Raw genomic sequence first — 14,321 nt, forward strand, 5'->3', positions numbered from 1 at the left:
TAAGAACATTGTAGGGCATTGGGTGACAAGCACTTGATGAGTTGACATGGTTTGAATCTAATGGGGCTTTTTTATCCATGTTTGGTTACAAATTGATATAGGGACTAAAATTTATGACATATATTGAAAACATGTCATAAAACCTAGCATTTCGCCCTATATATTTATTGATATCTGTCTGTGACTTTTATTTTTATGGTGACATATTATTTTAAAGGAATATTTATCATCCAAGTTTGGTCACAAATGTTGTACAAATCCGAAATTTTATGCCATAATCAAAACATGCCACACTATCTTAATGTTGCATACTAACAGCTTGTTAACATGTCTGTGTCCTTTGAACTTATGGTGTTTGGTCACTGTCCAAGGGACATTTGCAGTACTTTATATTTATTGTTAAGTAATGAATATGTATTTTGAAGGTTATGAGTAGTATTTGGAATGCACTGTATAACATAACATTAAGGCCTACCAAATGTGTTGACAATGTGTGATGACAGTTTCACACATTTGGCATAATATTAGATTGAGAGGTTTGACACAAATGTGCTAATGTTCACATTCCTAGAACTAGGTTCAATTGGATGAATAATTGGAAAGTCAGAATTCAGGTATTTTGGGAATTGATGATTTTTACTTGACTTTGACTTTTTTATATATGTTTATGCATTTAGTAGTTTTTAAGGTATTGAGGTGGATCAACATTTCAGTTTCAAATGTGGAAATATGATTATTTTGACTTGGCCTTTGACGATTAACTTCACAGTTCCAAAGGGAATCACTGTTTGGTTAAATATACATGGATATGTACGTTTCATGATACCTTGAACTATTTGCGAGATATGGTAGAGAACATGAGATATGAAGGTGAAAGTGCAATTTAACATTTCACGGGAACTGTGACATTTTGTCAAGAGACATCGCACAGAATATATATTGGGTAGTATTTGCATACATCAAGTTTGAAGGAAAAATACGTTTGGTATTGCATAAATATAGGGAAAGTAGTGATATTTTCAGTGTGACATTGACTTTCACTGGCGACCTTTGAATTATGTTTTCCAACTTCCTTTGAAAATCACTGCCCATTGGATTAGGGTATATACTAAGTTCTATGGGAATCCCTTGAACTATTTGTGAGATATGAAGAGAAATATGTATTTTTAACTTTTGTTTTTACAGAATAACCTGTGGAATTGACTACTGACGTTGTGACCTCAGATCAAAACAGAGTATTATCCCCTACCTTCCCCCTCCCCAGGATATATCGCCATACAAGTTTGATGTAAAATCACTACATGGCTTTATGTTTGACAAAAACAAAACGTTATGGATGAAGGGACGGAGAGAGGGATGAATGACTTGAGAACGTAGTGAGACAAAAGATTGAGACGGACACATAAAGAGAGTTAAGTATATGTATCAAAACATATATTAGGATAATGTATCTTGTTGAACTTCTACTTTAGCTTTAGGTCTGTCACTTCTTTTGTGACGGTACAGGAGTACGTGATGCTGCATGGCAACTCCATTTGCTCAAGTGTCTGCGTAAAGTTGTCTCCTACTTTGATGATGGTTCCGTCTTGGAGCCACAGTTTGACAAACCTGCAAGTGCAATTTTACACACACAATAGGAAACATAAGACCATTAAGGTAATACCATTTCACAGATTTTATGACAAATTTTTCATCAGGGCAGTATTTTTTTAACATTATCACAAATGATGTGTATTCTACCTTTTTTCTGGTAGTGGTGCATATTTTGCAAATGGATATTATGCCTTGTGAGACTTCCTTGTAATGTTTACCATGATATCATACTAAAAAGTTACAGTATAGGGCACAAATACTACAGTTTAACTTTTCTTATCTGGCCACCCTTTATCCGCATTTTTTATTATATGGCGGATTATAGTGTTAAATCCTTGACAACTTTTATCCAAACCGACATGGATCACATATTACTTTCAACATGTTTAACATACATTACATCATATTTTGTTCCGAATTGTTTTCCTTTGGACATTTCACATTCCCAAACACCATACCATCAAATGTAACAATGAAAAGGTTACAGTATACACATTAATACATGTGGTAATACAATGGGCTATATCAGTACATTTGTATGTTATGTTCATGTATAAAGCATTGAATTTCCTGCATTTGGCCAAATCCCTTTTCAGGATGTGCTCTGTTTTGTCGTGTTTGGATATGAGAGTTTCAACTGTACATACCATCAATAAGTTATACATGTATATAGTATTGATTTTTATTCGAATTCCTCTGAACCCACTCTGTTTATGTTTTAAAGGAGGTTTTACCAGTGTACAATTACGAAATTACCATTAAGATACCAAGGCTATCTTAAATCCCAACACATAGCACAGGCATCAATCCAAGTACCTTTTGTTTACAACATATGACATTGGCATAAATCTTAGGCATGGGGGAATTTCCTTTAGTGTAGGAAAAGAGAATTTGATAAATAGAGAATGGAAAATTAGAGTTATTTTATTTTCAAATACTATCAGGAACAACATATTTCATGCCTTTTAAAAAAAAATCTATTTCAGAAATTTCAAAACCTTTAGTATTTATAAAGTGGAAGACTGTGAAACTATATAGCGTTATCACTTTTATATATCAAGGGTTACGAGTTTTATTGATTCATAGTATGCGATATTTTAACCTGTTTTATGAGTTTTCTAAAAAGGCCATTTATGTAACCATGTATTATACTATGCTTTAAAATTTAATTTTTTGGTTTACTAAACGAGTTGATATTTCAATCAATTAGTGTTGTGTTTCACTGCAGAGCAACAGACATGTTCTACAGGGTAGGACTATGATATAAACAAAAAAATATCATAAAATTATAACACATAAAGTCAATATTTGGTCATGTCTTTATTCATGTAACCAATTGATTTAACATTTCTAAATGGAAGTAATTGATCATAAAGGGGAATTCCAAAATTAGTCCTTTTATTTAGTAGTATTTATTCTATATTTCACAGATGTAGTTGAATATATAGAGAAAAGTAATTTTTTTCACTAGAATTATTGTTAACACAACATAATACAAAAGATGTACATGTAATGGCAATGATAACAACACATTTGACGTAGAACGTGTCCATACTAACCCATCATCCTTGTCTGATATTGCCTCTACTTCCCCGTCCTTGCTGGCAGTGTTGTCACTCTATATATAAAGAAATCACAAATACGTGTATATTTACAATTAGTATTATTCAAAAAGTTATACCTTTAATATATTGATGAAAAGTTGTTAACATACAGACATGTATCACTAGCGTTATAGCTTGCCTCTCTAGTGCCTGTCATCAATCAATTCGAAATGCCTATGTCTATTTCAACACTTTCACAGACAAAGTTATAGGAACAAAAATGACTTAACGGACAAGTTCACCTTCATAAACATAGGGATTGAGAGAGTGTAGCAATATTAGTAGAACACATCATTGGAAGTTTGAGGGAAATCAGACAATCCGTTCAAGAGTTATTTATTTTTGAACTTTTTGTCCCATACTCGCTGGATGAGAAGACTACTGCAGTGTATGAATAAGTTAGATGTCACATGTGTACAACACTATAAGGAAAATATAAAGAGATTTCCACAAAATTCCATTTTTTGATAGAAGCACACATTCCCTTGAGTCGTTACCGACACATGTTATGGGTAATAGTATTCCACCTGCGTTTTGAAAGAGGCAAGTCAAGTGCTCTTTTATTATGCGAAATAAGTGAAAATACGTTGTATTTTTTTAACATTTTCTTTATACTGTTGTACGCTTATGACCCACAAGCTGTAGTAATATTCTAATCCAGCGGTTTCAACACCAAAATTTAAAAAATTTATAACTTTTGCATCGGTTGTCCAATTTTCCTTAAACTTTCACTGATGTGTTCTACTAATATTGTTGCATTTTCTCAAACCTTATGTTTATGAAGGTGAACTTGTCCTATAATCTGTGTTTTGGTATAGTTTCATTAAAGCACAATAAAATTATGCAAACAATATAAATAAAGAATCATACTTTTTTTGAACTTTTGTTTTTCATTGTTTGTCATTGAAAACTGATGCTGTTTAACTCTAGTTAGGCCGGGGTGGGGTGGTATTCATGGAGGCCCCTCTCCCCCTACTTCCCTTCCCCGTCGACGTTTTGCGCGATTTATCGATCGTAAAAAGCTATCGCCGTGAGGTTTCATGACTTTGTTTTTTCGAGTTTTCCCATCTTTTGACACTAAATTTGGGTCGCCTGGAGGCGCGGTTCCGAAGTTACGCATAGATATGTAGATGCATGTCAGACAAAATGTTGCTCAAAAACGTTACCTTTATACAATTTCAATGCAAATTGAATTACAGACAGATTTCATAAAGGCATGATTATTTTGGTGTTTTATTGATGTAAATCAATGAATAACATATTTTCTAGTTTGGAGCGATGTCGCAAACAAATATCATCGAAAAAATAATGAAAACCATAAAGTCGAAAAAACAAAGAAATACATGAGAAATTGTCAAAAGCAATAAAATACGTAACAATTTTTTGTGTTATCACAATTTTTATTTCATTACATTTGCTAAGGACACTGAAAAGAATATTTTCACAAAATATGTGCCTGTTTTGAGCTTTATTTTGTGATTTATACCAAATAGTGTGGTTTTATGCATTATCATGCATACATTAGCATAATTTAGCATAAATGATGATTTTTGTGAAATAATAACTTCATGGTATTTGAAATTACATCATGGGCAATGTGTGTGCCCATTTTTGTCACAATCGCGCGGTCAACGGTCGAGGTTTGGAGGGGGCCTGGGAGCCCCACCCCCCTCCCCCTTTATAAACTTCCTTAATAGCTTGTCCTAGTTAGGGTTAAATACTGTGCATTATGTTTTTTCTTTCTCAATTCCTTTTTATTTTCCTGGAAATGTCTCGGTGTTGTCTATATTAGGTATGCTTGCAAAAGGTGTGGTCTGTATTTAATACCAGATTGAAACACCAATTTGTTTAACAGAAACTATTTTTTAACAACTGTAACAATATATATTCTTACAGAAATTGTAGTGGATGGGGATGATGTTAGAACACCATCCCCCAGCACCTCCACTGCATGGACTTTCACATTGTCGTGGATTCCAACACCTTCACAATCCACATTCCAGAGGTTCACTGTCAGGCTACGCCCCACCTCATCACCTTCTTCGGCCAGTTTTATGCATTTGAAGCCTCTGCTGCTTGTAGTTACCTAGAAATAAAGTATTCAAATATAGTGGAAGTTAATAACAGTGACTAATACCGTGGAGCATAATAATGTTTAACTGTATTTGTACAGTTGAAAGTACCATCCTGAATAACATCATAGTATTGATGTCCATATACAAAAGAGTGTTATTACAAAAATCTCTTGAATCATGCATTACGTTTGTTAACACTTTCCCAAGAAATTGGTACATGGACAGTTTCACAATATGTGGGGCACATAGGCGGGACATTCAGACTGCAAATGAAGTTTTGTTGATTAAATGCCATTTTATTATTCTGATGTAGTGGGATATGTGTTCTGCCATAATTAAAAACTTGAAAGATAAGTTAGGACCATGTTTTGTTTCTACTGGACCTTGGATTATTTGTTCACAAAAGTGGAGGTTTCTAACATGGACAGACATTGGTCCTTTTCAGCAATATATTTTATTCATAATTTGATGTAAGCTGTAGTTAATATTTTCAGGTACCATGCACAATGGAAACAAAGTTGATCATTTCTGTGATATGTACATTATTTTATGAAATTTTGTGATATGTTAATTTTGATTAATTATACCATTTTTTACATGTTTATTATAATATTTCTGTTAAGCCAATGTGGAAAGCAGGGGTTTTTCATAACAACTTTTGTTATTTTTTATATTGTGTATGAATTACTTAAAGTAAATGTCTTACAATGATATACAATTGTTTAAAGTTACAACACAATGTTATCCATGTGATTAAGGACTTGTGTCATTGAAGGTGCATACATGCACAGGCGTTTGTCCATGCTTTTACCATCAACTGTGTAATGTTACAAAATTTTAACAAGGGACAACTGTAAGCTCTGTTCTGCTAATAAAATAAGATCATCACCTGATGGATAATAATCATGAGGGGAATCTGATATTGAAGATACGAACATGGACAGACTTTTGTCCATGTTGGTACCTTCATATGTGGAATCATTCATACTTTCTTATTAAAACCATCTGTGTCCTTTATTCTGCTAGTATAAAGTGTTTGACATGAAATGAAAGTATCCAGATCATGTTTAATTCTATTATTAAAAAGGTGTCACCACTATTTGTACGAACATAGACAGACAGATGTGTTTACTGTACAGGTTGTGTGTCCAGACACGAAGGAATTATTTACCCATATTTTTGAATATTCCAGAAAGGAAAGTGTTTCAACATTGTTATTTTATGATGTTTTTCTGAGGCCATTAACCTTGATGACTTATTTTTCTGTATTTTTTATTATATTTTATATTGAATGAAGATACAAACACTGGTAAAGGTATGTAACAAGTGAACAGACAAGTTTTTTGCTACTGACTGTCTTGTCACAACAGGAACTTGTGGGACTTCTTTAGAGTGTGGGTGTTTTCTGATTATGTAGATGCTGGTTTGGCATGTTTCATGTATCCAAGCAACTTCACTGTTATGGCTTATTTTTCAAAAAAATGAGTCTCCTTCAAAATCTGTTACATTCTTTCAAATAATGGGCAGACAAAGCAGCACTTAAGTTTGATTGACAATTATATGTATTTTGCTTTCGGATATGTTACTTTTGGTCTAAACATTTCAACTTATCCTGTATTGAAAGTATTTAATCACCAAAACCTTGTTCTGCTCACTGGGAACAAAAAACTAACAGATGAAGGTACGTAACGGGATGGATAGACATGCTTATTTCATACAGACTATAACTGAAATCCATTTTCATTTAATAAATGAAGTATATCTGAAAGGTAGAGACCTTTTTCTATTTCAAATCTGATGTAGATTGTACTATGGAACTGTTCTGGGTTTGGTTTCATTGCTAATTTTTTTTTTTTTAGATTACTGTTCAGTTTTCTGGTATTTCAAATGTCTTGTCTTTTATGCCTGTTTTACTGTTTAAATAGACGTTTAGTATGATATAACAAAGTTTTGCCCATTGCGTGAACTCGATGTTATCTTTGCTATCTGTCACATTTATTTTTTTCAAGAAATATATAAACATATGGAGGCAAATCTGAATTAATTTTGCGTCAAACCCCAAGTATCAAAAGTCGAAAAGGGAATAGTTATTGTGGGTTGCCTACATAAATATTATAAAATTGTATTATGTAAAAGTCTTCTTTTTTTCTCATACACTGTTAACACTGCTAACTGCTTTGGCTGCTATCAATGTCATGTCGCATAGTCGCATTCAGACAAAAGGTGACGATCTTGCTTTGTGTTTGTTCCTATTATTCCTTACGTGAAGCTATCTGAGTTGAAGGACAAGTTCTTTTTCATAGATATGGATTGAGAGAATGCAGCAATATTACAATGTAGTAAAACACATCAGTGAAAGTTTGAGGGAAATTGAGTTGCCTGTTCAAAAGTTATAAATATTTTAGATATTTGGACAGTCACTGGTGGAAGAGAAGACTGTTACAGTGTATGTTGTCACATACGTACAACCATATAAGGATAATAAAGATAGAATTTCACAAAACTTTACTTTTTGAATATAATGCAAATTTGTCTGAGTTGCTACTGACGTATGTTAGGTGTATTATTATTCCTTTTGACTTCTGGAAGAGAGGAGTAGAGTGTTTTTATGTTATGCGAGGGAAATGTATTTATGTTGTGTTTTCTTTATTCTTTCTTATATCATTGTACTTATGTCACATCACAAGCTATTGTAGTCTTTTCATCCAGTTGTGATTGAGCAGAAACTTCAAAAATTTGTAACTTTTGAACAGATTGTTTGATATGCTCAAACTCTTATTGATGTGTTTTAGGCCTAGTAATATTGCTGCAGTCATTAACCCACATGTTTATGAAGGTGAACTTGTCCTTTAAGGTCCAGTTTGGAGCCAAAATTTGTTATTTTTCTTTGAATGATGTAATTGAATATTAAATTTCATGAAACGTTTGGATATGGTTAACTTTGACATTTCTGATACTGATAACTACAATGTGTTTTCATTGACAAATTAAGGAGGGTTATCAAAGGATAGGAGTGCGCAGCCTAGTCGCTGTACGTAGCCCAGTAGGTATGTTGCGATTCGCATAACGTTTTTACAGCATTTGGTTGGTTTTGGTAGTGGTGTGCATATACACAATTATCCGCATCTGTTTTTCAAATGACTTCCAAAAATGCGTTAACTCACCATTGTTGTTCAGTAACGTTAATACTTGCATTTTAGTGTGGTTGCGCTGAAGTCCAGTAGAGATGTAATTTTTAGCATTTTGCCACTAGTATTCTTCTTGGAGTAATCTTGATGGCAGCTACTCGCTCGGTGATAACTGCGTTGCACTACAGGAGAGCAGACAGTGCAGCGAGCAAAGAGCACGATGTACACGTGTTTGAGGAATCACTCTAAAATTTTCGAGTGTTCTCTGAGGTCACTTTCAAATGAGTGAAATTGAACATTTCTTTTTCAAAATTCACTCTAATTTTACTTTAATTCCACTCATTTTTGTATTCATTCTTTTAAGAGTGGATGTTTTCACTCGATTTTTTTTTAGAGAGTATTGTTTGATATTGTTACAAGGATATTTTGTCTATGTCAATATGTTGTACTCTTATACCCCGGAATGGTGTCGGAGGAGTCGAATAAAATGTAAATTTTTTATGGTGAGTTGAGGTCCAGCATTTTGACTTCATTTTCATATTACAACGATAAGATCATTACAAGTACACAAGGTATAGTAGACCGAAGTTCAGTAGAGTCTACCTGCTGGCAAACTGATCAGTTTATTAGATGTATCCGCGTGATTGTATGGACGTACAGGGTGGTGTGTGTGCAATGTGATCGAGCTTTATATTGCAAGCGAAAGTTTAGGGCCAAAACCATTAAAAATGTACAATTCAGGTTTTGAAATTTTGAAAAAATAAAGTTTTCTCAAAAACATTCTGACAACGAAAAATTGCTAGAGGATACACTGAATTTCAACTTAAACAAAAATGAGCAACAAATATTGCAAACTTTTTATGTTGTGAAATTTGAAGTTGAACATGAAAATTTCACCACTGTAACTTACGTTACTGCGCTTATTTTTCTTTGACCATATTCATTCTGTTTAGGGATGGACAATTTAACTATCCTTCTATTGGTGGATAGTTTCGAAGATATGGCCATTCTTATTTCAATGTGCCTGCTATATTTTCCATTCATTTGATGAGTTGCTGTAACCGTGAATTAAGATATTGATAGATATGATGGAGGTTGTTAACTATGTAAAGTTAGATTGTTTCCTGTGGTTTTTTTATTCGTACACATAGAACTTGCAGAAAACTGCCAAATGATTTTAGATGGATTTGTCCTGCACATATTCTCAAACAATCTCAGTCACCATATGACAAATGAAAATGTGACTGTTTAAACCTTGGTAACGTTTGTTACGCATATGAGTCACGTATGTTACATGAATATATTAAACACTAAAAAAGAAGATAAATTTTAAGAGTTCTAATAAATATCAAAAGTACCAGCGTTGCAAGACCTTCAGTACTTCTGGAAGCAGATTTATTTAATTGTCGTCTGATTTTATCGTCCTTATAGTATATACATTTGGCCAAAAATGAAAAATTGGAATACAATATTTAGATTTCAAGAGTTTATTTTGTCTGAATATCATGCCGTTTCACTGCAAAATTACCTGTTGAAGTGCCCTGTTTAAAACCAAAGGAATGCATTTATATAAGAGTCACAAAAGACATTGTCAAGAACCCATAAAATGTATCAGTGTGTACTATAAACAATTGTAACGTATGTTTCAAATGTTTCCAGATTGAAATATTAATCACTCGAAAGTGGAGATGCATTGGAAAGTGCATTAAAAAGGAATGATGCATCGCTAAACAACATTGCACATGTGTGAGTGCACAAACTGGTCAGCACTTAACTGTTTAGCATATCTCTGTCACGGGCCGATTAAATCGGCCCAAAAACTGCAATAGAAATGCTTCGGCCGATATTATCGGCCCTATTTTGATTGACAGATTACTTCAAAGGCTATGACACTACCACTCTATAAACTCATTTGTGATTGGCTGACAGTGTAAGGAAATGATTTCCAGCGTGAAAAAAGCTTCCCCACCTTTAACCAATCAGGAAAGCTTTCTGAAAGTCCAAGAAATTGTGGTGGCCCCGCCCATGTTCATTTACATTCAGACTGCAATGTATTGTGTACAGTTTTGCCATGTGTGGAGAACTTACACGAATCTGTATATGTGGGACTGTAATAGAGATCGCCGCGAGCGATGAAAAGATCGTACACGTGGGTCAATTTTCATCTATTTTATCTAATTCAAAATAGTAAAACATGAAGTGAAAACATTCAGATTAGGGATTTCAACATCTCTGAATTCTGTGAAGGGGTATAGTTTCAGTAATATCGGCCTCATAAATGATCTGAAGAATAGATGAACACTGCACATTCGATGCAGGAGTTGCAACTGTTTACTCAGCACTAACAGCAGTGCAATGGGTCTCTAGTTAGCCGGGGCCAGCGGGGCTGGTGTAAGGAGCAATAGGGTTACAGTAGCTTCCTGCTGGTGGCCTGAAGCTGTACAGTCTTGATGTTGGGGTATGTTTGACTGTTTATTATTATTACATGATGAAACCGTCACTACGCGAAACTTCAGTTCAATGCAGGTTTATCATAAAGAAAATGACTGCTGTGATAGTTAATTCTGTTTCAATAAGGAAAGTGCAGAAAGTCGTAGACTAGCATATGATGATCAATTGGAATGCATGGACACTCCAACGTCTGAATATTTTCAATAACATTTTTTTTATCCTTAGATTATCTTATCATTATGGCATTATCATAGGACAAGATTGATATAAATTTGAAAGGAAAAAGCACAATTCAATTTATATTTTCAGCTTGACAAGATACAAACACGCTTTGTTTAAAGTTTACATCAATAAGATATATCAGGCATAAGAGTGAAAAATGTGAAATAAATCACATCGAGCCTATGAAGTTTAAAATGCAAACACCAGCACTGCTTTATGATTAATAATGCATGATTATCACGAGTTTCATTAATGAGCAAACCATGCATTATTGTTGCTTAAAACGTACAGATTTCTTGGCACATTATTCAATAATGTGCTAAGAAATCTGCAAGTTTTAAGCAACAATAATGCATGGTTTGGGTAATAGTCACAAAAATACAGAATTATGAACAATTTGTAAGAGTGGTCACGTGAATAGACAGCTTTCTCACAGTTTTAGATTGAGAGTATAACTGACCTATGACACACTAGTCTATAAAGACAACAATGATAAACACAAAAAGGCGCACCTTTCATAATTTGGATACCCCCCCTTTTTTTTGGGGGGGGGGGGAGAGGCAATGGAAAAGGCATAGAAATGTCAGAAGAACAAATTGCAGTTCTTCTATTTCCATTACATAGAATAAAAGTTCGGTGACCTATAAAATGTTTTCAGTGGACATCATTATAAAAGACAACTGTAAACTCACAATCTAGTATTTTTCTGCAAAAGGCAACTTTCAATAAAAGGCATACTGGGTAAGAGCCAGTGTAGGAGAGAATAATGCAAAAGTGGCGAGTTGTATTATAGTGAAATTATATAAAAGTTGGTATAAGAGCGTTACTATGACGCTTTCTTCTATTTTCTTGGTTAAACTTCATATTTTCATTAATATCTCGGAATAGTTAGATTGGTAGAAATTTTCATGGATGATTTTCGGTGCATAAACAAGGAAATTTACATATATTTCATCCTTTCAATTTGATATCTACAAGCCAACACTTTTATACAGTACCTTTCATTGTAAAGCATACATAAGTATACATCATTAGCAAATTTTTAAATTTGTGAATCAATTTCCTTGTCAATCCTTGTCAATCAAGTCGACATTATCACCTTCATTCAACCTTTGCTGAGATCGGTTTAAGTCTTCTTTTATTTTCTTGCCGAACGCTCTGTGCTTTTTAACTCTTTCATTTTTTTTTCTGCGCTCTTGTTTTTCCCAACTCTTAAGATTTTCCACAGGAACGTAATACTTTTTTACACGTTGTTTCTCGGATTTACTCTCTAAAAAAAAAATCGAGTGAAAGTATTCACTCTTAATGGGGTGAATAAAAAAAAAGAGTGAATTTAGAGTGAAAATGTTCATTTTCACTCTTTTTAGAGTGACCTCAGGGACCACTCCTAAATCTTCGAGTGATCCCTGAGGTCACCCCAAAATGAGTGAAAATGAACTTTTTTTTCACTCAAAATTCATTCCAATTTTACTCTAAATTCACTCTTTTTTTGTATTCACTCCATGAAGAGTGAATATTTTCACTCAATTTTTTTTAAGAGAGTACGGAAGGCTTCTTCTCCAATCTTTTCCTTTTTCCTTCTTCAGTAATCGGCCTGAATCTTGGCTCTTTATTTCCCCATTTTGACCTCTAGGAACCGAAGGAGTAATGATAAGATTCCCTTAACAGAGAAATAAGAAAATCCATACTGCAAATCAGTAATAAGACATTCTTACATAATTACGTAACCTACGTTACCTCTAATTACAAGGAATGTAGTGTCACATAATGAATTTGGTAGACTACAGTCACTATAACTTTGAAGTAAATGATATGATAATTAAAATGAAAACCATTATTTTCATCATTCATATATCATTAACATACATATTGGATTGATTTTGATAGAGTGATTGAAACCTACGTTACCAGGGTATTCAGGGCCTCATTGACAATGATTATCGCCAAAAAGAATGGTTAGTGCAAGCGTAAAATTGAAATATGTTTTTCATCTGTTTATTTATGGATATTAGTCTTTTTTAGGATAAAGCTTTGGTGAAAAGTACGACAGTGTACATGCAGATGTAAAATTGAAACCTACGTTACCTTAAGTGAAACCTACGTTACAATATTGACCCTATGTTTAAGTACCTTAATGTTGTATAAATATCTGAGTGTGATGTAAACTTATTATTCTCCTCGATAAAACAAACACCAAAGTACTTGCTTATAGTAAAAAAGTACCAATATTTGAATGTGATTACGCTAAACATGACTTTGAAAATATATATACCGTTCGCTCAGATACTTAAAAAGATCTCGTGCAGTCCATTCCCTGTGAGTCGTCAACGTGATGCGCCATTTTGTCGCAAGGACTGTTTCTATGCAACTATGGAGTAAGATGGCTCTAGATAGCACTTGTTATCGACGAATGGTTGCAATGTTAGTGAATCTAATTAAGATTATTTTTTCGGGGGTAACGTATGTTTCGGTAACGTAAGTTACATCAGACCTTCGATGTGACTTTTTCAAGCGATTAGTAATGGCTCAAAATTGAAAACTCAGTGGAGAGATTGGGGTACCGTATGCCTATGTTTGGCATCTTCCTTGTAACATTTTCATTTTTAATTTTCCATAGCGGTGGTAACGTATGTTTCATTTCTTAACCATACGGTCTGACACATATTAGTGCTTGAAGCTTTTTCTCTGCAGCAGATAACCAGGTGGCACAACTATTGTTTACAGCATTGGACGAGACATTTTCTAAGTTTTTAGGACGGATAATTCACAGTTTCAACCCCAGGAAATGTTTTAAAGGAAAACTTGAAATCATGGTAACGTATGTTTCACAGGCCTTTGCGACAAATTTGACTTGTAAAATAATTCAACTGAACAGTTTTCAATTATATTTCTTTTTATTCTAACGTGTAGGCAAATGGCTTAATTTGCCTTAGAACAAGTTTTAATGAAAAAAGATCATGCTTTCATTTGCATAATAGTAACATATCGGCAAAACTATTAATTTGCGACATGCTGTTTTTGGCGGGTTTACCATCTTTATGAATGCATAACTTCCGAAAGAATTATAACTGGATGTTCAAATTCTCGGCAGTTCTCGTTAACAATGTACTAACGGTAACTATTACCCGAAACTTATGACAATCGGTCGTTGCTTTATTTTTTCTTTGGTAAAACTATTGCGACAAGTATTTCACTAAATTGTACATATTTAGTGGTTTTGAACCTTTAGTATTTTCCTGCATGTTGTT

The sequence above is a fragment of the Diadema antillarum genome, unplaced genomic scaffold (genome assembly GCF_040938485.1).
Source record: "Diadema antillarum isolate AM-2024a unplaced genomic scaffold, OU_Dant_1.0 seq00002408_RagTag, whole genome shotgun sequence".
NCBI lineage: Eukaryota > Metazoa > Echinodermata > Echinoidea > Diadematoida > Diadematidae > Diadema > Diadema antillarum.